A 23,412-nucleotide genomic window follows, 5' to 3' on the forward strand; every position below is an offset into this window, starting at 1 on the left:
TCGGCAAGCACTCTCAAATTATGACAGGTAGATTGCCACTATCCTTCAAGAGGAAGGTATATAACAGCTGTATCTTGCTGTACTTAGCTACGGAGCAGAAACCTGGAGACTTACAAAGAGGGTTCAGCTTGAATTGAGGACGACGCAGCGAGAAATGGAAAGAAAAATGGTAGGTGTAACCTTAAGAGACAAGAAGAGAGCAGAGTGGATTAGGGGACAAACGGGGGTTAAGGATATCATAGTTGAAATAAAGAAGACGAAATGAACATGGGCCGGGCATGTAGCGCGTAGACAGGATAACCGCTGGTCATCAAGGGTAACTCACTGGATTCCCAGAGAAGGGAAGCGGGTTAGGGGGAGACAGAAGGTTAGGTGGGCAGACGAGATTAAGAAGTTTGCGGGTATAAATTGGCAGCAGTAAGCACAGGACCGGGTTAACTGGCGGAACATAGGAGAGGCCTTTGTCCTGCAGTGGACGTAGTCAGGCTGATGATGATGATGATGATATATATTATGCATTTTGAGTGCACCTGGTTCTTGGCCCTTAGCAGTCGCATGAGATTTGGCCATGACCACTCGTCACACTAATGCATCTGCATTTTACATTTTCGTGTTGCTCTATGGCCATCGTAGCCTTTTTCACCATTAGGTTCCACTACTAAAAAAACCCAGTGAAACGTAATAGATTTTCTTTGCATTCCAGCATGCAGAACGATCTGGCCTGTTTCTCAGTGAGTTAAATCTTTGCAGCTCTGTGCTGTTTGTTCACTGACACATGTTTTTGAAAATTTCTGCGGTTCCTTTCTTCTTTATCAGTTAAAACTCTGAAAACTCCTTCCGTGTTTCATTTGAAAAGAGAAACAGTGTTGTACGAGAGCACATTACAAACATTTAAATTTATTTGTGGACTTAGGTCTCGCATTTGTATTCTCTTTGAAGTCCAGCACTTCATTATTTATAAGGCTCGAAAAAGATATCTCCCGAAACGTCTTGCAATGTGCAAAAGAAACATTCTACACATTCAGTTTTCTGGAATCTATAGTTGATGACGTTTACAGGTAATGACGAGTATCTGTTTGGCTTCCAGAAGCTCTATTTATTATAATATACTCATATATAGTGGGCTAAAAATGAGAAAACAGATTCTCTTCGTGCTAGTTTGATTCACTGTGCATATTTGTCTTTCACATGTTATATGCTACAGCAATCAATTGCACCTTTTCACATTTCTCTTAAATATACAGTGGTCAAATTTGTATTACCCTAAGTAGTTACTGAAAAAGGGGTTACTAAATTGCTATATTAAAAAGTGTAATTTATTAAGGAATTTGTAACCATTAAGCTTAGTTGATGCAATACGTAAAAATATACATAAGCTTACTGTGTTGTTTGTATTGGTCTTAACAGCAGTTTTTTTGTTGTTTCAGATGTTTCCATTCCTTGTATGAAGAAGTGAAGATGCTGTGTGCTTTGGATTTTTTCAGTAATGCGTTCAATAAGCCTCTTATTTTAAATCACACACTATTTTACTCTAAAGTTAATATGCAATGAACAGTAGATTGAAATGGCAATGTGACCGTGTTGATACATTTCTGCTAAGTATTCAATTAAGTAATACACGAGTGAAGTTGAAGATAGACTTTCTATAGCACTAGCCAACCGAAATTAGGAACAGCCGTAATACAGTTCGGTGCAGTGTGGGTGTCTCAGTCAGAGTAAAGAAATTCTTTTTTACAAAGCTCTGGTTCAGGTTAGGTATTGATAAAAGGGACTGTCTACCATACCGAAAAATTTTTTTGATTGTGGCACAAATGAAAAGAGTGTTCATCACATCGGGGGCAACGAGCATGCTTTCGTGCCAGGAAAAAGTTTAGAATTTTATTTAGATGTTGAGAGTCGATGAAGTGACTACTAGCGACATCAACAGCGAATATGGTCAATCTTGACAATCTATTGGTAGGACTAGAAATTCTCGCAGGTAGACTTGTTTTTCTTAAAAACAACCACATTTACCTTGAAATTGCATTTTATGCACTTCAGACAGCTTTAAGTTCCGCCAGAGATCAGTTTTTGCTTTTTTTTTTGCACGCATTCAAAGAGACCTTCAATGGTGCTGCCCGCATTGTGTTCGCTCTCCTGCATGTTTGCCTGCAAACAGTGGACAAACTCGACGACGTCGTCATCCACCACCACTCATGAAAACAACAAAAAAGTTTGGGGGTGCCTAAAACAACCACTAAGGTTTATGTTTTATAATAACTAAACTTGATGAAGCCTGCGAAAACCGAATGTGGTTTCAGTTTTCGACTTTCACCGGCACCGACCAGTGTTATGGGCATTCATCCCACCGATGGAAGGAGACATAGCGCGTACACAAATATTCTGTTTTAAAAATTTCTACGCACTTTTTCGAGAAACTTCTGCAAGGTTTAGACAATTGACTTGGTGCGCTTTTTATTGCGACACAAATCAGGAGAGCAATGAAGGACGGTAAACAGTCGCTTCAATTCATGTCTCTACACATCTGTATGCACTAAGACAAACGGCTTGGTAACTGATTAACTGCCATGCTTGTTAGTGGCACCTTGATTTTGCACTGCAATATATGAATTACATTAATACTATAAGCAAGTAGCGGCTGTCTGGTATTACTTTGTTGTCATCAAAACCTTTGAATATGTCTCTGTAGACTGCTCAAGAGAATCTTAAAATAATGTGTACAAACAAACTTTATTTCTTTTCACTGTGCCACTTTGTCCTTGAAGTTTGTCCGAATGTTCCACTATTGACTTTTGTCACCTAACTTTGTTTCGTTCCAAATTTAATCATTGGCTTTCCTAAAGATTAGCTTTCCTCTGAGGTGGTGCCTATAAATACTTAGTGTGTCAAGGTTAATGGATTGTTTCATAATATATCCAGGGTAGCATGTTAGCTTATCTGGCTTTTTCAGTGTGGAAAAATTTGTTGCGATTGTCATGATTCAATGTAGTTAGTTATGCTTTGTGATTAGGTGAAATATCTACATGTGTGTGTGGTCTTGTAAGTGTCTGAAACAATATGTGTTGAGTATCTCAGTTTGTATTTTATAGTATCGCTATGTTTTCAGTCAAAAAGGATGGAAACCTTAATGGGAAGTGTATGAATGCTGCTAGTATACATATCACATTGCGCTAGTACACTGTGCAGTCCACATAAATGTGCCATCGATGTTGACTGTCAAAAACTGTGATGCCATATGATGGCTTTTTTGATATTTTGCTTTTTTCCAGATTATCTTGTATGAACTTCTTTGATTCATATTTTGTTTCCTGTGTTTCATGTGTTGAAATATGAACTGGGTTCCTGTACAACATCGTCCTAGAAAAGAAGGAAAAATATGATAAATACATCAATGTGCTGGCACTTAATGTATCGATATATGACAAAGAAAGTTTGCTATTTAGGCATAGTATCAGATTTGCATCTAATTAACATTCCTGTGCATGTACAGAATGTTTTGCATGTGTTAACTCTGCGCGACATGAACATATATATCTCACTTTTCCGTCGGCAGAAAAATCTTTCGCCAACATCTCTCGCTGTAATTAGGGAAATGCTAAGTCACTCATATCTTACCTAAGCTTTTGCAAAATATGGAAAATTTTTTCAATATGTTTTAAAAGGGCGAGATTAGTGTTACATTGGAGTTGATTTCGGTAAATTTTTTAATGATGACTTCTGAACTTTTCTTTCCTCTAGACCTGCCTTTTTGTCCTGTTTTTGTAATGGTGACTTTTGCTTCCTGTCATCATGTGTTGTTGTAATAATGTGCAATAACTTGAACGATAAATGCATCGAACGATCTACTGCCAAATCACCCCGCTCAACCCTTAGCACCATTGCAGATATTTGTGCATGGAAACATTTTGCTTCATAACCTGTACCACTTCAAACATTTGCACATATTCTAAAAGAACAGCTGTCATCGATACTTTTGAAAGCAAAAACGGGGTCCTTACAATGGACAAAAAAAAATCAACTGGTAGGCACCTGCGGTGAATTAAGCTTCTCAACGACAGACCACAGCACCATGAAGGCTCATAAGTGGTGCAGATGGTATTTTCCTGCTGAAATAAGGTCCGCACTACTTCCTTCAGCACAACTCGAAAAGTGATAACTTGTGCCACTTGTTTTGGCTGTTTCATTCCAAAAACCCATTGATGATACAGTATGATATAGTATGACAGTGTTTTGCTCCTTTTCGAAATACTCCCATGAGTTTTTTGCAATAACCTAATGGCTTGATTTTGATGAAATTCGTCGTGCACTATTTCTTTATAGTATATATTACTATACCACAGCCGATCTTTACATTATCGGTACAAAGATATAGGGCAACCTACAAAGGGGTAAATGGAATACTTGGAGAGAAATGGCAACTTTTGTAAAACATGCTGTGTCACTGCATGGTTACTACTGCGTTAACATGTTGTTTGCATAGTATGCTTCATTTACTAGGGCAGCAACTTTTGCGAATGCCTGATGGTCCAGTGTATTCTTTAAAAAAATTTTTAAGACATGGTTTTTATTGCTTTTTTGTATTCTCTGTGGCTTTGCAGGTTCCTTGTCTTCAGCAGCCCGTGAGCGGTACCATTCCCTTGTGTCCATCCAAGGCGGACTGCATTCCTGCCGACAGTGCACATATGTGACCAAGGACAGAGCAAACATGAAAAGGCACATTCTCAGACACACCGGCGAGCGCCCCTTTCTGTGCTACTTGTGTCCAGCTGCATTCTATAAGAATTCAGATCTCTCTGTGCATATTCGAACCCACACAGGAGAGCGTCCCTATTCCTGTGACTTATGCAGTGCATCGTTCTCAGAAAGATCAAACCTCATGAAACACATGCACACCCACACAGGAGAGCGTCCATATTCCTGCGACCAATGCACTGCATCGTTCTCGCAGAAAACGCCCCTTGTGAGACACATGCGCACCCACACCGGGGAGCGTCCTTTTTCCTGTGATCACTGCAGTGCATCGTTCTCACGGAATCAGGACCTCGTGCTGCACGTGTCTCGTTATCATGAAACCAACCTGCCGTGAAAAGTGAGTAGTTAACAGGTTTTCTTGAAAGAGAAGGAGCTATGTAGGTTGGCGGTAGTTTGTTGACTGGAGGTTACAATGAAAGGGTAGATTTAGATTTGGGAAGCAACTTAGTTTGGCTGCTTGCAAGGGAGAATCTCGTAAATTTATGAAAGGAAAGGAGAGTTATAGAAGAGGATGCAAGGAGAGGCCACTTTGAGGTGTGCATGTCCACACAATCGTGAGTGACTTTGTGGGTAGCATTTGCTACATCAAAAAAAAAAAAAATTGGTATGTAGCCGTAGCCACAGGGAATAAAATTCTGTGCATTCCTAAGGGGAATAAAAAAACTGGCTTAAATTATGGCTTTCATCCCCCTTGAAGGGGATGAAAGCCATAATTTACAAATTATGTGTATGATGTACGTCATAAGGTGGTATTGCTTTTATGTCCACCATAATTCGTTTTTTTGATGGCATAGAATATCAAATATATCAAAAGCTACATTTATTGATTTTATTCATAAGCCCACTTCGATGTACGTCTAGCGAACTATGTAAATGTATCTTAGCTTGAATGAACCGAATGGCAATATATGTATATATATGTATATATATATATATATATATATATATATATATATATATTGTGAGCATTATTCATACGCGTCATCTTGTCATATGTACATACTCATCATCATCAGTCTGACCCGAGTTGTGGGGCAGAGGCTCGGCGAGAAAAAGAAGTGTCTTGCAGCCAAAACGTTGCCTTACAAGTGGTGTCGAGTGCTTTCCGGTCTCCTGGTCCTCTCCCTGCAGCGCTCTTTCGTTATCTTCAACTACAAACAACACCTGGAGCTCCAGTCGGGTCGCCATCTTCCCAGTCAGCCTACGGTCATGTTGCAAGACAAGCACAACAACACGGCTCCATCCGCCTCGCCTGCACCCCTGGGCATGCCTTCTTGGACTGTCACCGCCCCTCAAAAAGATCCCCCGATGTTCGCTGGCCTTCACGATGAAGACCTCGAAGACTGGTTGGATGAGTACAACGGTGTGAGTGCGCTTAACTATTGGCATGATTCTGTGAAGCTGTCCCGCGTACCGTTCTATCTGATGGGTGTCGCTAAGATATGGTTTCTCAACCATCAGCTGGATTTCCCAGACTGGCCAATCTTTAAGCAGCAGCTCTGTCAGATATTTGCCAAACCTTCTGTACGTGCAGACATAGCCTAACGGAAGCTTCCTGAACGTGTCCATCTCTCCGGGGAGTCCTATACCTCGTACATTGAAGATGTACGAGGTTTAGGACAGGAAGATGTACGAGGTATAGGTCATGCTCCGCCATCGCGTCGACAGCTCGATGGCGGAGCATGACCGCGTTGTCTACTTGCTCAAGGGCATAGGCGTCGTCGCATCTAACGCTCTTGCGGCAAAAAACCCAACCACGGTCGCCGATGTCATCATTACGTGTCAGCAACTCGATGACCTTCAACTTACACGTTTACAACCTGAAACAGCAGATCTCAGGCCAACACATGACGGTGACCTCCGTTCTTTGATACGGTCCATGATCCGCGAGGAGCTGCAACTCCAGGCCACCTCGTCATCTTATGAGCTCAGCATGACGCCTTCTGCAGGCAGCCTCCGCAATGTTGTGAGGGAGGAACTAGCGTCCATGACATGTGAGCAAGTCCCGAGTTCGCATACCACTCCAAAGCTGACATACGCTCAGGTGGTTGCATGGTCACCTTCTCAGCAATCACCGCAGTATGAGTCAACTATGCAGCCTTCAATGAATGTCCTCGCCTCAAGGGCAACGCCTCCTTCTTTTCAAGCCTGGCGTCCATCTCGAGCAATTTGCTATTATTGTGAAATACGCGGCCACATCTCACGGTTCTGTCATCGACGGCAACAAGATGAAAGGCTTGGCTATGGTGACTTCGAGAGGGATGAGTTTGCCCGTGCTCCACAACATCGCCACCCATACCAACTGTACCAACGCCGCTCACCTTCTCCACAGCACTTCAATGCAGCCAGTACCTTCCGCTCATCGCGCCGTCGCTCCCTGTCACCTATGTACCGTTCCTCGTCACCACTTCGTCCGGCTACTACGGCGTTTGATCATCGCCCGGAAAACTAAACAGTGTAGCTTCAGGAGGGAAAGCTGCATTTTGCGGACTGCATCGAACTCTTCTGGAACGCCCCTCAAATGTACTTTCCGTGTGTGTTGAGGGTATATGGACTGAAGCCTTGGTGGACACAAGTGCATCGCTCTCAGTTATTAGTGTGAACTTGTGTTCCCGTTTGCGCAAAGTGAAGACACCGTATGATGGCCCTCCCCTTCGCTTTGCTAATGCAGTTTTTGTTCAGCCTTCTGGTGTTTGCGCAGCTTGAGTTTTTATTGAGGGCATCCTTCACTATATACAGTTCCTCGTTCTGTCATCCTGTACCAACGTGCTCATTTTAGGATGGGACTTTCTCTCTTCAGCTTCAGCCGTGATATCTTGCCGTCAGATGATGCTTTCATCTGATAACGATGCCCATAGCCAGCGTTTCGTCACCGCTGATAACTATTTTATTTCTCCAGGTAATGAGCATATTCTGACCCTGACATCAGATAAGATAGGTACTGGTGTTGTGTTCCTAGCACTGTGGACGCTACATCTCTGGCGGACTTACCATTGCTCCTAGCCTGTTGCCCTTTCGTGATGGCCGAGCATTAGTTACGGCAGTTAAACCCACTTCATTGCCTGTTGCACTGCCCCAGGGCACCAGTGTGGTTTGCTTCACAGATACCGAATTACTTTCTCTGGTGCCCCTTCACGCAGACTCGCCACCTTTCTGTATTAGTGCTGATGACCATGCTACAACAGCTGCTTTAACAGCCACAATATATCCCGATCTCACGTCAGCGCAAACGCAAAAACTTTTGGGTATGCTTCAAAAAACTAGCGCTTCATTTGATGTATATTCCAAGCTTTTGGCTCGCACTTCTGTCGCCGTGCATCGAATTGAAAGGGAAGGCAATACAATCGTACGGCGCCACCCATATCGAGTGTCGTCCGCAGAGCGGCAAATCATCGACGACAACGTTGCTGATATGCTCAACTGAGACGTTATCCGGCCTTCATCCAGCTTGCGGTCATTACCTGTAGTGCTAGTCCGAAAGAAGGATGGCTCGGAGGGATTCTGCGTCGATTACTGAGCACTTCATAAAATGACGCGCAAAGACGTCTATCTGATGTCACGAGTCGAAGACGCACTTGACTCTCTGCAAAGCGCTGAATTTATCTCCAGCGTCGATTTAGGGTCTGGTTATTGGCAAATACCTATGCACGAAGTGGACAAAGAAAAAACTGCCTTTGCAACACCCGACGGGCTGTACGAATTCAACGTCATGCCATTCGGTTTATGTAACGCTCCTTGCACGTTTGAACGCATGATGGACACAGTTCTACGCGGCCTAAAATGGCAAACATTTTTCTGTTATCTAGATGACATCGTCATTTTCTCCTCTTCTTTTCGTCAGCACTTTGATCATTTGGGCAAAGTTTTGACGTGTATATTTAGTGCTGGACTTCAGCTAAACACAAAAAAATGCCATTTCGCCAACAGGAACATCAAGGTGTTGGGCCACTTTGTCAGCAAAGATGGCGTTCGTACGGATCCTGACAAGCTTGCTGCCGTGATAGGCTTCCCCGGCCAGAAAATCAGAAACACCTACGCAGTTTCCTGGGCCTCGCATCCTACTTTCGCCGCTTCATTAGTAATATTGCTGCCATCGCGTCGCCACTGCACAAGCTGCTATTATCCGGATCAACTTTCGCTTGGAACGACGACTGCGAGCGTGCCTTTCACGCCCTCAAGAATGCTTTAACATCCTACCCTGATTTGTGCCATTTCGACGAGAACGCATCTACATGTCTGCACACCGACGCGAGCGGTCATGGCATTGGTGCAGTTCTTCTATAGCGGGGTGCCACTTCACGGGAAAGAGTTGTAGCATATGCTAGTCGTGCTCTTACGGCTGCTGAACAGAACTACTCCATAACTGAGCAGGAGTGCCTCGCTCTCGTTTGGGCCATACAAAAATTTTGACCGTATCTTTACAGACGCCACTTCACAGTTACTATAGACCACCACGCCTTGTGCTGGCTATCGACACTGAGAAACTTGTCTGGTCGCCTTGGTCGTTGGGTGCTCCGCCAACAACAGTACGATTTTGATGTCATCTATAAGTCTGGCAAAAGACACCAAGATGCAGATGTTCTCTCTCGCTGCCCCTTTCCGCTGTCATCATCAAGTACGTCAGCTGATTGCTCGTCTGGTGGGCAAGGCACTGCGGCGCCCCTCACATTATCACACCTTGCGGTTATCGACACTGGTTTCAAATCTCTACACCGGATTCGTCACACGCCAGCGTGATGATTCATATTGCAATCGCATTATCTAATGCCTAAATGGCATATCACCTACTCCTAATGCTAGACTGCGCGGACAACTACGGCAATTTAAGCTCGATAACAATGTGCTCCATCGGTACATTTACACTACTGATGGACATTGTTGGGTTCCAGTACTTCCGCGTTCTCTACGTCATCAAGTCCTCGAAGCCTTTCACGACAACCCATATGCAGGTCATTTGTGATTTCATAAAACACAAAGCCACATCATAAACCGTGTCTTCTGGTCGGGTATCTCTACCTTTGTGGCCAAGTACGTTGCATTTGCCATATGTGTAAACGGCGGAAGTGACCAACTGCCCCGCCGCGGTGGTCTAGTGGCTAAGGTACTCGGCTACTGACCCGCAGGTCGCGGGTTCGTATTCTGGCTGCGGCGGCTGCATTTCCGATGGAGGCAGAAATGTTGTAGGCCCATTTGCTCAGATTTGGGTGCACGTTAAAGAACCCCAGGTGGTCGAAATTTCCGGAGCCCTCCACCACGGCACGGCGTCTCTCATAATCATATGGTGGTTTTGGGACGTTAAACCCCACATATTGCCGCGACAGGTTGGCCACGTTCAAGTTGCCTGCCGCAATCATCATGGCAAGAGCACCAGCAAGACCCAGCTGGCATGTGCCACGCGTTCGTGCGCTTGGCCTTTGAGGAAGAGGAAGGTAGTTGAATCTGTGCCTCTTGGCTACTCGGACTCGACGACCATAGTCATTAGACTCGTGGGCACAAGTTTGCCCTAATTAAGACGCTTGTTTTTTAGCTTGTCTGCCTCAGCATCGCTACATTCCTGGCGGAGGTGCTGGGTAATGAATCAAAGCCCCGCGAGCTCGAGACGGTGTAGCCCCGACGACCAGCCTGTCAACCTCGTGGAAGTGACTCCTGTGCACCAAAGGGCAGGTCGCCGTCTTCGAGGTGACTCACCTGAGTTCAGTCCTCTCCACTTCACACCAAGGGGAAGTCAAACGATGGACGCCGCCACTATGACTAGCCAGGTAACACCGGCACAAGTGTTCATCGGCCAACCGCACCAGCCGCCAGTATTCCACGGCGACTCGTACGAGGACGTGGAAGATTGGTTGGACCTGTTCGAGAGAGTGGCGAGCTTGAATGGATGAGACGAAATAGAAAAGCTCCGTCCCGTATACTTCGCCCTGGAAGACTTCGCAAAGACATGGTTTGAGAACCATGAAACCTCATTGTCTTTCTGGGCGTTATTTTGACGACAAGCGGTGGCTACGTTCGCGAACATAGACTGGAAAGAAAAGGCGGAAGCTGCTCTTCAATCGAGGAACCAGCTCACAAACGTGAGTGCTGCCATGTACATTGAGGACATGGTCCGTCTGTTCAAGCGTGCGGATTACAACATGGCTGAGGATAAGAAAGTGCGCCATCTAATGCGCGAAGTGAAGCAAGAGCTGTTCGCCGTTCTCGTTCACAATCCTCCAAGCACAGTTGCTGAGTTTTATTCGGAAGCGACGGCCATCGAAAAAACACTGGAACAGCGGGCTCAGCAGTACAATCGGAATTTTAACTGCGCATCTGCATAGGTATTTTCTGGAGGCGTGCGAAACGACGTTGAAGCCCTGCGAGAGCTCATTAAATTAGTTATTAGGAAAGAACTGAGTCGACTGCAAATACCCCAGACTCCAACTGCACTATCTGTTACAGACGTTCGTGACGAACTGGGGCAGGTCATACGAGAGCCAGAGCGTGGACTGCTGCCGGTTCGACCTATTCGAACATACTCTGAAGTTCTCAGACAACCCACAGTACACAGCAATGCAGCAGTTGCGATGGCGGCGACTCCTCTCTCACCTGCAGCACGCAGCGCACCTCGTCCACGGGAACCAACGGCTACCTATCTGCCCCCAGGAGCACGTAGCACGCATCGCTATGTGGAGCCTAGGCCCAGGAAAAGTGACATCTGGCGTGATCACGAGCGCAGGCCTCTGTGTTTCCATTGTGGCGAAGCGGGTCATTTGTACAGATTCTGCCCTTACTGACAGGCTGGATTAAGAGGCTTCCAGTCGTATGCACTGTGCCCCTGAAATGGCGAACGACCAGCGGAGATTGAGGAGTACTTGTCCACGCAGAAGAACTCGCCACCTCTACGCCAACATCGGTCACGGTCACCATCGCCTATGCGCTACTGGTCATCCAGCCCACGTGCACGTTCAAGGCAGCCTGGTCATCGCTCTCCAAGTTCAATCCCGGAAAACTGAAGCAAGCAACCTATGGAGGTGAGGCCGCTGATAGCATCAGTTACGAAGATCCTCCATATGACTTGAGGGCGACGACGGTGTATTTCCGGTAAATGGGCGCAGCAACGAAAGCGTTACTTCAGATTTGCGGTTGAGAATAGAAGGATGGTAGCTGAATGCCGTAGTCGACACCGGTGCTGATTATTCAGTGATAAGTCACAAGATGGTGAAGAAGCTAAACAAAGTTGTGACACAGTGGAGTGGATCGCAGATACGCACGGCAGGGGGTCACATTATTACGCTCCTTGGCAGATGCACTGCAAGACTTGAAATACGGGGCTTTATTTACGTTGCAGATTTCATTGTGCTACCAGAATGTTCAAGGGACCTCATTATAGGAATGGATTTTTCGCGAGCTAATGGTGCTGTAATTAACCTGCATAGGTCCAGCGTGTCAATTTCGACTGAACGAGCTATACCTGTAGAGGAATCTGAGGATCGGCGCCCAACTAATCTGAGGATCGGGCCACCACGCTGCAGTATAATGGTGCTCGTAGAGAATGACGCATTTTACAACCGCGAAGGCATAGCGGATACAAATGTAGGGCTGTTTTTGAAAAAAGGTGTCTGCGCAGCTCGGGGTCTTGTTTACTTGATGAATGGCCGTGCAGATGTCCTACTTACAAATTTCTCCAATGAACTTCAACACGTCGCTCAAGGCACGGCTATTGCCTATTTACACGACTTCTGTATGGCAACCGAACTATGCAGCTTAACAACGTCAACCACTCGACCAGTGGCCTGCAACATCGACACATTCGTGACCGTCAACCAGAGCCTTCTGGACATTCAAAAGAAACAGATTTATGCCTTGGTAAAGGAATTCTCTGATTGCTTTTCAATTGCCTTGAAGGTCCAGCGCGCGTCAATTACGAAACACAGAATTATAACGCAGGACGACACGAGGCCTATATGCCAGTATCCATATCGAGTGTCACAGAAAGAACGAGAAATCATTAAGAAGCCAGTGGCGGAAATGCTTTCAGATGATGTCATCCAGCCTTCGATTAGTCTATGGGCGTCCCCCGTAATGCTCGTTAAGAAGAAAGACAACACGCTTAGATTCTGTGTCGGCTACCGAAAACTCAACAGTGTAACTAACGAGATGTCTACCCCTTGTCACGTATTGGTGATACATTAGATCGGCTGCGATCCGCAAAGCTTTTTTTTTTCCTTGGATCTGAAAAGCGGATATTGGCAAATAGGGGTCGACGAGCGGGACCGTGAAAAAACGGCATTCGTGACACCAAATGGCCTCTACGAATTCAAAGCGCTTCCATTCGGCCTCTGTTCCGCGCCAGCGACGTTCCAGCAAATGATGGACATTGTCCTCGCGGGATTGAAATGGCAGTCATGCCTAGTGTATTTGGATGACGTGGCGGTATTCTCTGCAACGTTCGACAAACATCTAGAGCGACTGCGCACAGCATTAAAAGCCATCCGGTCAGCAAACTTGACAATCATACCCGAAAAATGCCACTTCTGCTTCGAAGAGCTGCGATTTCTTGGACATGTCTGACGGTGTTTGTCCTGATCCCGAAAGGACAGCCGCTGTTCAGAGGTTCCCTACACCCAAAGACAAAAAGTCAGTGCGTCGATTTTTGGGTTTATGTGCCTACTATAGGCGATTTTTGTAAGAGGTTCCGCAAAGATTGCGGAACCTCTTACAAAACTAACGAAAGACAATGTGCCCTTCACATGGGAAAGCGAACAACAGAAAGCTTTTGATGAATTAAGAAAACGGCTACAGGGTTCACCAATACTTGCCCATTTTGATGAGACAGCCGACGCTGAAGTCCATACCGATGCCAGCAATGTCAGCCTCGGCGCCATCCTAGTCCAGTGGCAAAATGGTCAAGAGGAAGTGTTAGCCTATGCCAGCCGCAAACTCTCAAAAGCTGAGGCAAACTACTCTGCAACTGAAAAAGAGTGCCTCGCAGTCATCTGGGCAATAAATAAGTTTCGACCCTACGTTTATGGTAGACTGTTCAGAGCTGTCAGTGACCACCATGCTCTATGCTGGCTGGTAAATCTCAAGGATCCGTCAGGTCGACTAGCCAGATGGAGCCTTAGGCTGCAGGAGTACGACATTACTGTCGTATACAAATCTGGAAGGAAACACAGTGATGCCGACTGCCTGTCACGCTCTCCCGTCGATCAAAATGTACCTGAAGAGGAAGACTTCCTGTTTCTAGCCGTTGTCGACGCACCTGAAATCGCTCAACAACAACGAGATGACCCGGATTTGCTGGCGCCTGCAGGGTCTCGACGTTCAAGTCCCTCGCATATTCTCCAGAGGGCTCTCCATGTTCTGCCTTCGAGGAAGTGTCCTTTACAGGAGGAACTTCGAACCTACTGGCAAAACGTTTTTACTAGTCCTGCCCACAGCCATGCGACAGGAAATTCTGCATGCATGCCACGACGAGCCAACATCTGGACACATGGGTGTGAGCCGAACATTCGCCATGATTCGCCTGAAGTACTATTGGCTTAAGTTGCTCGCATCAGGGCAGCGCTACGTGAAAACTTTTCGTCAATGTCAACGTCGAAACTCCACCCGTAAAACCAGGTGGCTTTCTCCAGCCGATAGACCCAACGGATGCCCCATTCCAACAAGTCGGCATGGACTTTCTAGGACCTTTCCCGACATCATGTTCAGGCAAGAACTGGATTGTCGTAGCTACAGACTATCTTGCTGTTATGCTGACACTGATTCTCTGTACAGTGCGACAGCTGCCGAACTCGCCAAGTTTTTTGTGAACAACATAGTGCTCAGACATGGAGCGTCCATCGTTGTTATTACTGATCGGGGCATCGCATTTACTGCAGACCTTATGCAATGTCTGATGCGCATGACAAATGCCGATCGCAGAAAAACAACGGCGTATCACCCTCAGTCAAATGGCTTAACCGAACGCCTCAACATCTGATCGACATGCTATCAATGTATGTCGATGTTGAACATAAACAGTGGGATGAAATATTACCCTACGTAACATTCGCATATAATACAGCCGTTCAAGAAACAACCCACGTTGCCCCTTTCGAACTAGTATTCGGTCGAAGAGTGACCACCCCACTGAATGCCAAGTTACCACTACAGGACGAAAACAGCTCTCCACCTGACTTAGATGACTTCTTGCAAAGAGCCGAAGAAGCACGACAAATGGCAAGATACTGAATACGCCGTCAACAGCGCGTCGACTCTAGTCGGTACAACAAGCGACGCAGTGACGTACTTTATCATCCCGGTGACAAAGTGTGGATATGGATCCCAGTGCGCCGCCGCGGACTCTCTGAAAAGCTTCTTTGTCGATACTTCGGCCCTTATGAAGTACTCAACCGTATCAGTGACGTCACTTATGAAGTCAGATCCGCGGGACACGTGAGCTCAAGACGCCGCAATCCCACAGAAGTGGTACACGTAGTCCGCATGTAGCCCTATCATGACAGATCGTTGGAAAACGAGTGAAAGTGCGCATGTATCATTTCACTCTCTCAAGCATCGAGACGATGCGTCTGAGGAGGGGGATAATGCCGCGACAGGTTGGCCACGTTCAAGTTGCCCGCCGCAATCATCATGGCAAGAGCACCAGCAAGACCCGGCTGGCATGCGCCACGCATTCCTGCGCTTGGCCTACGAGGAAGAGGAAGATAGTTGAATCTGTGCCTCTCGGCTACTCGGACTCGACGACCATAGTCATTAGACTCGTGGGCACAAGTTTGCCCTTAGCTACAATATCAATCAATCAAGCGACCAACTTTGTCTCCTGCTAGCCTTCTGCAACCTATCCCGTGTCCCGAGACTCCTTTTGCCATCGTTGGCATAGACCTACTCGGACCTCTCCCCATACACCAGCAGGTAACCGTGACTGATTGTGACTGCTGTCGACCACCTGACATGGTATGCAAAGACTGCTGCACTACGCACAAGTTCTGCTTCAGATGTCACAGACTTCTTTTTAACGCCATTGTATTGCGTCACGGTGCACCTCGCGTCCTCCTGAGGGATCGTGGCAGCACGTTCCTGTCCACCATAATCGAAACCCTGCTCACAACCTGTGGCATAGTACATAAAATGACTTCAGCCTACCACTCTTAAACTAATGGGCTGTCAGAGAGATTTCATCAGACACTTACATGCTGTCGATGTACATCGCACCAAACCACGACAACTGGGATAGGATTTTGCCTTTTGTGACGTTTGCCTTAACACCACTTTTCAAAGGACTACTGGCTACTCGCCTTTCTACCTTGTGTACGTCCGTTCACCAATATTCACCATCGACGTCTTTCCTAGATGTGCCAACCGATGCCTCGGCAACCGTATCAGAGCAGTTCATCACAAGGCTCGAAGAATGTCGGCAACGGGCTCGCCTTAATACTGCCACGTTCCATTTCCCAAGTTTTTGTTATCGTCCGAAAACACCGCACGACTCTCAGCGCAAACCGCGCCTGCAGTTTTCTAGAAGGTTCCGGACTGTAGTAGATCATTTCGATAAGATCACGCCCACTATGCGAACGGTACAGATTGTTCTGGAAGCTACGCCACCGCCAGCGATAACGCTAGAACATTCGACGGCAAGAGTATAAATGCCGACGCGCTTCGCCGCTTGTCAGTTGTTGATCGAAGGCCGACGCTCCGTTCGCCGCTATCAGTCCGAGACTGCTATCTGTGCGAGACTGCTGCTGTAATTGAACTTTCAGTTTACCGGGCACAGGTTCGCCCAAATAAACAGTTAAATCCTAACACAAAGTCTCCTGTCTTCGGCCACGTCACGACCCCGTGACATCTGGTGGAGGTGCTGGGTAAAGGCCGAAGGGCATCACCTTAAACTCGAAGAGGCCGTCCGGTGTTATGAACGCCGTCTTCTCTCGGTCTCTTTCGTCGACTTCGATTTGCCAATAGCCAGTCTTAAGGTCCATTGACGAGAAGTACTTGGCGTTATGGAGCCGATCAAGTGCGTCGTCTATTCGTGGGAGAGGATACACGTCCTTTCTTGTGATTTTGTTCAGGCGGCGATAATCGACGCAGAAACGTAGGGTCCCATCCTTTTTCTTCACTAACACCACGGGGGATGCCCACGGACTCTTGGACGGCTGGATAATGTCATCTCGCAGCATTTCATCAACTTGTCTCTTCATTGCCTCACGTTCTCGCGTCGAAACCCTGTACGGACTCTGACGGAGTGGTCTGGCATTTTCTTCGGTTATGATTCGATGTTTCGTGATTGGGGTCTGCCGAATTTTCGATGACGACGAAAAGCAATCTTCGTATTGCAGGAGCAGGGCCTTGAGCTGTTCTTGCTTATCGTTCGGAAGTCTGGGATTGACGTCGAAAGCTATGGGAGGGGCTTGGCTCCTCTGAGCAGGTTCCGCAGAATCGGCGAGGGCGAAAGCACTGGTGGCTTCGACAATTTCTTCGATGTATGCGACCGTTGTTCCTTTGTTCACATGTTTGTACTCATTGCTGAAATTCGTGAGCAAAACCGTTGCTGTGCCTCCCCGCAGCTCTGCAATTCCTCTTGCGACGCAAATATTTCGGGTGACCAACAGATGCTGACTGCCTTCAACGACGCCTTCCAAGTCAGGTGATTTAGGAGCGCCGACTGAAATAATGACGCTTGAGCGAGGCGGAATTGTGACTTGTTCTTCCAGCACATTCAAGGCATGGTGTCCTGACGGCGTGCGCGGCGGTAGTGCTTCTTCTGTGGATAACGTTATCGACTTTGTTTTTAGGTTGATGACAGCACCATGGAGGCATAAGAAGTCCATGCCAAGGATGACATCTCTCGAGCAACGCTGTAGGACTACGAAGTCTGTAGGATAAATACGGCCGTTAATGGTGACTCTCGCTGTGCAGATTCCTGCAGGCGTTACGAGATGACCTCCGGCTGTGCGGATTTCAGGGCCTTTCCAAGCTGTCCTAACTTTCTTTAACTTCGCGGCGAACAACCCACTGATGACAGAATAGTCGGCTCCAGTATCGACGAGAGCAGTCACACTGTGGCCGTCGATAAGAACGTCGGGGTCGCTAGTTCGCCGTCTCGCATTACAGTTAGGGCGTGGCGTCGGGTCACGGCTGCGTCGGCTTGTTCCGCTGCTTCCATGCTGCGTCGTCAGGCCACCTTCGGTAAATGAGCTTTCGCCGTCAGGGCTTTGCCTGGCTGGCGTTGTGTTCGGAAAGCTCCGTCCCGGCGTCGTCGTCGTCGGAGGATCTTCGGTAGTTCGTCGCACAGCAACCGCACCTCCATCGGTTGCTGCCCTTAGTTTCCCGGATACGGGCTAGGAGACCGGCCCCGCGTTGGGCCAGAGTACTGCCGGTGGTGCGGTGACGTGCGGCGGCTGGGCGACGGCGAACGCGAAGGGCTTCGTGGTGTCCACCGAGTTCCTGTCAGGTAGTCGGCGATGTCACGTGGTCGTTCTCCTGGCTGTGGACGCGGTGCATTGACGGCGAAGCCACGCAGTCCCATCTGTCGGTACTGGCAACGGCGGTATGTGTGTCCGGCCTCGCCGCAGTGGTAGCAGAGCGGGCGATGGTCAGGGGTGCGCCAGATGTCAGTCTTCCTCGGTGCACTGCGCTGGGCCGCTGGCGAACGGTATGACGTCGGTGGGGGTGGTGGCGGCGGTGGCGTCTGTCGACGGAAGTGCGATGGGGCGGCGTTTTGGCGTGGACGGGGAGGAGCGTTGTGGCGCAGTGCAGCGGCGTAGCTCATAGCTTCCGGCTCGGGCAGCGGTGCGTGGGGAATTTGAAGCGATTGCCGAACTTCTTCTCGCACAATGTCGGCAATTGAATCCACTTGAGGCTGGGCCGAAGGCAACAGCTTGCGCAGCTCTTCCCGCACGATCGCTCGGATCGTTTCACGCAGGTCTCCGGAGTTACTGGCTTGAGCAGCAGCGCAGTCTGCAGTCAGGCGACGATTATACTGTCTGGTGCGCATGTCCAGGGTCTTTTCGATAGTGGTCGCTTCTGCTACAAATTCTTGGACGGTTATCGGTGGGTTTCTCATCAGTCCCGCGAAGAGCTCCTGTTTGACCCCTCGCATGAGGAAACGAACTTTTTTCTCCTCAGGCATGTCTGGATCAGCGTGACGGAATAGTCGGGTCATTTCTTCTGTGAAAATGGCGACATTTTCATTTGGTAGCTGAACCCGAGTCTCTAATAAAGCAGCGGCCCTCTCTTTGCGAGCGACGCTCGCGAACGTTTGAAGGAATGCGCCGCAGAAAACATCCCACGTTCGGAGCGTGGACTCCCGATTTTCAAGCCAAGTCCTTGCGGTGTCTTCCAAATAGAAGAACACACGACGCAGCTTTTCGTCATGGTCCCAGTGGTTGAGGGCGTCGTATGTCTCCAGCCAGGACTCCGGGTCTTCGAACGATGACCCATGGAAAATTGGTGGTTCCCTGGATTGATGCATGACCATCGTGGGCTGGGACGCTGCGGTTGTCATTGTCGCTGCAGTCGCGGTCATGGCCTTCATCTTCCGCGCCTTGTCTGGTAGAAGCCCGTACTCCGGTGGTAGCCCTTGCAGTCGGCGGCTTGTTCGCTGCTCCTGGTTGGTGTCGGTGTCTTCTCCGCGACGTGGGCTGGGTTCACGGCTTGACGGGGGCGTGCGGTAATGCCACGGGGCAATGGCATGTTCCATTTCCCAAGTTTTTGTTATCGTCCGAAAACACCGCACGACTCTCAGCGCAAACCGCGCCTGCAGTTTTCTAGAAGGTTCCGGACTGTAGTAGATCATTTCGATAAGATCACGCCCACTGTGCGAACGGTACAGATTGTTCTGGAAGCTACGCCACCGCCAGCGATAACGCTAGAACATTCGACGGCAAGAGTATAAATGCCGACGCGCTTCGCCGCTTGTCAGTTGTTGATCTAAGGCCGACGCTCCGTTCGCCGCTATCAGTCCGAGACTGCTATCTGTGCGAGACTGCTGCTGTAATTGAACTTTCAGTTTACCGGGCACAGGTTCGCCCAAATAAACAGTTAAATCCTAACACGAAGTCTCCTGTCTTCGGCCACGTCACGACCCCGTGACAATACAGAAGCCAATCGGCAAGACCGCAAGCAACGCTATGACAGCTCTCATTGCGACGTCTCCTTGAGTCCGGGGGATGAAATGTTGTTTTGGACCACCATTCGTACTCCAGGATTGTGTGACAAGTTTCAGTCACGCTTCATTGGACCCTATACAATCAATGACCAAACGTCCCCAGTGAACTATCGTGTCACTCCCACCGACCTTTTTTCGGATCGTCGCTGTCATGGTTCGAAGATTGTCCACATATCGCCTCTGAAGCCATGCGTTTGACGTTCTGTTTCCGTCTAAGACGCGTTCGGGCTGGCCGCTCACGCGTGGGGGGAAAATAAGTGTGAGCATTATTCATACGCGTCATCATATGTACATACTCATCATCATCAGTCTGACCTGTGTTGTGGAGCAGAGGCTCAGCAAGAAAAAAGTGTCTTGCAGCCAAAACGTTGCTTATATATATTGTACCGAAGCATATGGCGTCAGCTTTGTGCCAGCGTGAAAGAAGACGTTGGCGTCCGTGTGGCTCGTGCTTGCCGGGTTCCTGCCTGTACCAGCTTGTTGCGGCTAATACTTCTTGATTAATAACAAGTGTTTTTATGTGAACTCCTCATTGCATTTGGGGGAAACGTGCTGGGTAACATCCTGGAGCTCTGCAGCCGTAAGCTACCATCCGATTCCGCAATGACCGAGCGTGTCGATCCCCCACAAGCTTCTTCCACGTCGCCGCCTCTCATGTGCCCTGGTGTACTTTGTTTGCGTGACCCACCAGTCTACAACGGCATTGAAGATCACGATGTCGAGGACTGGCTGGCAGATTACGAACGTGCCAGCGCGATTAACAAGTGGGATCACCCTGCCTTGCTGACTCACGTCATCTTCTACCTGACAGATTTGGCCAACCTATGGTTCACCAACCACCAAGCCGACATCCCCACCTGGTCGGTTTTCAAAGAGACCGTGACCTCGTTTTTCGGTCATCCAGCTAGCGCAAGCTTCGCGCTGAACTTGGCCTGCGGGAACGATTTCAGCGAAACGGTGAGAGTTTCACGAGCTACATTGAGGATGTGATCGGCCTCTGTAGGCGAGTGGATGCGAGGATGACGGAGGCTGATAGAATAAAGCATATAATAAAAGGCATTGATGACAACGCTTTTCATATGCTTGCGGCCAAAGACCCACAAATCGTCACGGCCGTGATTCAGCTCTGCCAAAGTTTTGATGAGCTGCCCAAGCAGCGAATTTCTACACGTCCCGCTAATACGCAAACAGCAGATATTTCGGCTTTGAAATGCAAAATAAGTAGCCCGGACTACATCGTATCGATGCCTTAAATTCAACAGTACATCTACGAAAAAGTTGCTCGACAGCTCTCTCTTGTGGCCACCATCAACGAGACCCCCATAGCACTAGACCACTCACTTCGCCGTGCTATTCAGACGCAAGTTGCCGAGGCTCTCCCTTCGCCCACGTCCCCAATATCAGGTACTGCACCACTGACTTATGCAGAAGCCGTCTGTCGACCTCCTGCCCAACCGCCGCTTTCTTCATACAGTCCAGCCACCAACTACTACAGGTCCCCTGTTTCAGTTTATCCGGTAAATCAATCCTTCTCGCCACCTCGAGCACCTGTTAACTCTTTGCGTACTCCGGATAACCGGCCCGTCTGCTACAACTGTGGTATTCTAGGGCATGTCGCGCACTAGTGTCGTCGCTGTAGATTCTATTTTAACGAGGCTCGACATTCCGGAAGTATTCCTCGGCAACCAGAATCACATGTTACACCTGATGCACCTGACCTCCGCTCACGTCGACCTGACTTCAGCCCACGTCGATCTCCTTCACCCCGTCTTCGGTCTCCTTCTCTCATGCTTAGCCGTTCCAACCACGCCCAGGAGGAAAACTAAGTCGCAGTTCCCGAGGCTAAAACTGTGCCACCGGCGGAATTTCCAAGACCTTAACTTTCGCCCCTATTGAGATTGCCGTGTTTGTGGACGATTTCGCCACAACTGCTCCCCTCGACACAGGTGCCGCTATTCGTGTAATCAGTGAAGTGTTATGCCGCAAACTGAACAAAGTGACGACTCCACTGGTTGATATTTCCTTCCGCACAACGAGTTCGCAGCTTGTCCAGCCTTCTGCCACATGCACTGCTCGTGTTGTGATTCAGGGGGTGCTGTACATCGTTGAATTTGTCGTCCTTCCGCATGCGTCTCATGAAATCATCCTGGGATAGAACTTTCTTTCCTTTAATCATGCGGTTGTCGACTGTGCCCGTGCACAACTCGTTTTGTTTTCGTTCAGCACAATATTCATAGATCTCCCTTGCTTACCTAAAAAGGTGACCATCGCCACTGACGTTGTCATCTCTGTTTTTTCGGTCACCGTGGTGTCTTTTATGCAACTCTGTCCCTGATTCAACTGCCGTCTTTATACCATCGCAAGAATGCGCTCGTCGCCAGAATCTTGTCGTCCCGTTTGCCGTCTAACACTTCCCGATGGTTCCAGTGCCGTGTACATGTGAAATCTGTTCCCTTGTCCCGCTACCTTATTACATGGCGAATATATTGGGCATCTTGAGGTTTATGATGCCATCTTTCCTTTCGATGCCCCTTCCGATAGAACACCCATGTCCGTGGATGCCGTCACGACTGCCACCGCACCGTCATACCTGACGAAGACGTTCTGTCGCGCAGCGTGGACACCGGGCTTTCGTAAGACCAGCGCAATCAGCTCATTCAACTACATGACCGTTTTCGTGCCTCCTTTGACCACGGACGACCTCCCTTGGGACGCACGTCAGTTGTCGCTCACCATATCGACAACGGTCATCATAAGCCACTTCGTCAGCGCCCCTACTGTGTCTCGCAGGCTGAGCGTGACGTCTTCACTAAACACGTCGATGAAATGCTCTAACGTGGTCTCATTCAACACTCACACTGTCCTTGGGCTTCGCCAGTGGTCCTGGTGCAAAAAAAGATGGCTCTATTAGGTTTTGCGTAGATTATCGGCGACTAAACAAGATCACACGCAACGATGTTTATCCCCTGCCACGCATTAATGACGCCCTGGATTGCCTTCAAGGTGCGGAGTTTTTCTCTTTATTGGATCTTCGCTCTGGTTATTGGCAAGTGCCAATGGCCGAACCAGACCGTCCAGAAACGCTGTTTGTGACCCCTGACGGCTTATATGAACTTAATTTAATGCCCTTCAGCCTTTGCAATGCGCCGGCGACATTTTAAAGGATGATGGACAGGGTCCTCAGGAAACTTAAATGGCACATCTGTCTTTGCTATTTAGATGACATAGTTGTCTTCTCTGCAAATTTCGAAACTCATCTTTCTCGTCTGGAACAAGTTCTCCAGTGCCTTACAGCAGCTGGGTTGCAACTGAACTTCAAAAAATGTCATTCTGGCACCCACAAACTCACAATTCTCAGCCACGTCGTCTCGAAAGAAGGAATGTCGCCGGACCCTGGCAGACTGCATGTCGTTGCCGAGTACACCAAGCCTACCACCCTAAAGGAGCTCCGTAGCTTCGTAGGCTTGTGCTCACATTGGCACGATAAGTCGCAAGTACTGACAAATTTATTAAACCAC

The 23,412-nt window shown here is 48.2% G+C and overlaps 1 long non-coding RNA gene across 1 annotated transcript in view; it reads left to right on the forward strand.

The window, feature by feature from the left end:
* The first annotated feature begins 5,090 nt into the window (after positions 1 to 5,090).
* The window catches only part of LOC142771771 (uncharacterized), a 35,537-nt gene continuing 17,215 nt past the window's right edge, over positions 5,091 to 23,412 (forward strand). The window contains exon 1 of the long non-coding RNA XR_012886133.1: positions 5,091 to 6,117. This is a non-coding gene — a long non-coding RNA (uncharacterized LOC142771771). The remainder of the gene's footprint in view (positions 6,118 to 23,412) is intronic.

Source organism: Rhipicephalus microplus, chromosome 9, assembly GCF_043290135.1.
Source record: "Rhipicephalus microplus isolate Deutch F79 chromosome 9, USDA_Rmic, whole genome shotgun sequence".
Classification (NCBI taxonomy): Eukaryota; Metazoa; Arthropoda; class Arachnida; order Ixodida; family Ixodidae; genus Rhipicephalus; species Rhipicephalus microplus.